The following is a 2388-nucleotide window of genomic DNA, read 5'->3' as shown; positions in this document are numbered from 1 at the left end:
AGCATAAGTGATTGCACAAATCGGGTGGCTATACAATGCTCAATTGAGCAATATTATGTACATTAATGCTAATTGTTTGGGATTAATACTCTTTCCTATACAGAAGAAGTTGTATACATGGTCATAGTGAGTCCTGCCATTTGCGCAAAAATACTGCTCTTGATTTTACTTCATCTAACGGATTTTATAGTATTAGGCAATTAGTTCAATCATCAGAGGGATATTTAGTTCTTTTAAATGTCATGTCGTCAAACTGTCAAAAAATCCACGCCAGATCCATAGATCCAGTGAAAACACCAAGTGTATTTTCGTGCGCGCCCTGTGGTTCTGGCGTGCATTTTTGATGCTGCGCTATGACATTTAGAAGATTCAAATATTCCCCATTAATTAAACTTACTTTGGGGCCCTCCTTAGCGTGCGGTAAAGAGCGGGCTACAAAGCAAGACCATGCTGAGGGTGGTGGTTCGATTCCCGTGCCGGTCTAGGAATTTTCGGATTGGAAATTGTCTCGACTTTCCTGGCATAAAAGTATCATGTGCTAGCCTCATGATATACGAATGCAAAATGGTATCCTGGCTTAGAAACCTCGCAGTTAATAACTGGAATGCTTAATGAACACACAGAGAGGCGGCAATGTCCCAGTGTGGGGATGTAGCCAATGAAGAAGAAGGCCATGAATTAAAACTTACTTGTTAAGACTATAAATCATATTTAGATGAGTAAATCTAGAGCAGATTTTTGCCCTGAGGTAGGGACAATACTGCCTGGCCACGTCCTCACAATCACGGAAGGATGGGAAGGAATGTTAGTTCAACATCTACTAGTGAAGATGCAGGGGAACTCCATACTACCTTCAAAGATGTCTCAGGAAGGAAATTTGTGTTAGGTTGGGTAACAATTGGGAGCTCTATTCGACACTATAGATCGTGTGTCATAAAAAACCATATGGTAAAAAATGATTAAAATACACATTTTCTTCATTCAGAAATGATACCTTTCTGACGGATAATATCGACCTAGGTGAATGATGGCCTCCCAATTTTCCTGTAGGGTAAGACGGTATAATGCGCCCCACCTGGCCAAAACGCCCCCCTGTGATTTCTAGAAAACTATAACTAATTAAGGGTCAAAATCAGTTGGCACCTATAAGTATTTGTAAACACATCATACTATGTGAACGCGGAAGTATTTTTGTATTACGCAATGAAAATAATAGCAAAACACAAAAGTTACAGTTTTGATGTAACTTTTCATATTTGTTTGCTCAACATTCTGGAGCGACTCTAGCACACTGTCTGGCAAATCCAGTACTGGAACACCTAGTTTGGCAATAAACTAACTTTCTCAGTGGTTAATATGATAAAATTGCTTCCATCTTCAAAAATGTAACGATTTCGGAAACATGTATTACTTGCCAATCGTTCCCAGTGTAGGCAGGACGATATGCCTTACCAACTTTTGATGCACACTTTACGATTGCAAAAATTGAAAAATCGCCACGAAAATATGAGGACTTTGAACGTTAATATCTCAAAATACTCGATGGATTTTCAATTTTCTTGACCATTCGATCGGCGAAGAGTCAACGCTTCATACCTGATGTATACCGAAATCGTTTTGTTACGCGGTTATTTTACAGGAATCGTTTTATGCGATTTTATTCACGCGAGTTTCTGATTTCCGCATTCCTTCAGACATACTCAATTTACGCGGTTTTAACGTTGTTTTAATTTACGCGGCCCATATCTTCCGCGTAAAAACTGATTCTAGTGAGTTACAATATCATGTTGTATCTTGCTTACAGTTTAGCACTTGGTTTCGGTGAATTTCGGTGAATCGTCAATCAAATCAATCCGCAAGCTTTTCCTTCCATAGCACTAAATTCCAACTAGAACTTGGCTTGCTTTTCAAATTAGCAGGTAATTTATCAGCATTTTAGTTATTCATTGAAAGTAGCCATGTCCGCCATTGCGGCTTTTTTAACTGGTGCAGTTCGTTTATGCTAACTTAAACGTGCGTTTTCCTGAAAGCTTGTGTTGTTTTTGACGATAGCTTCTTGCTTACGTCTGATGATGCAGCAGAGGGGCTTGAATCTCTTCGCTGCTGCAGTGAATGCGTTCTGGTAAACTTCTTTGGCCCGGTTTTTCTGATTCGTAGGTGTCTGCCGGACTAAAACGCTAAGTCCGACGCAATTCACGAAGGAATAATTATTATTATCAATAACGCTGACAGCCCAGCTTTCGCAATAGGTTTTTCTGTACGAGCCACTAGGGCTTAGACTTTAGCGATGGGTGGTAAGTCTCTGTAGCAGTTTGCGTAGGTGATGGCTGTAGTTGTACACTATCAGCAGCTTGTGCTTTTCTAAATTGTGTAACGATTACCATTAAA

The sequence above is a fragment of the Armigeres subalbatus genome, chromosome 2, assembly GCF_024139115.2.
Source record: "Armigeres subalbatus isolate Guangzhou_Male chromosome 2, GZ_Asu_2, whole genome shotgun sequence".
Classification (NCBI taxonomy): Eukaryota; Metazoa; Arthropoda; class Insecta; order Diptera; family Culicidae; genus Armigeres; species Armigeres subalbatus.
This window is presented reverse-complemented; position numbering follows the sequence as displayed.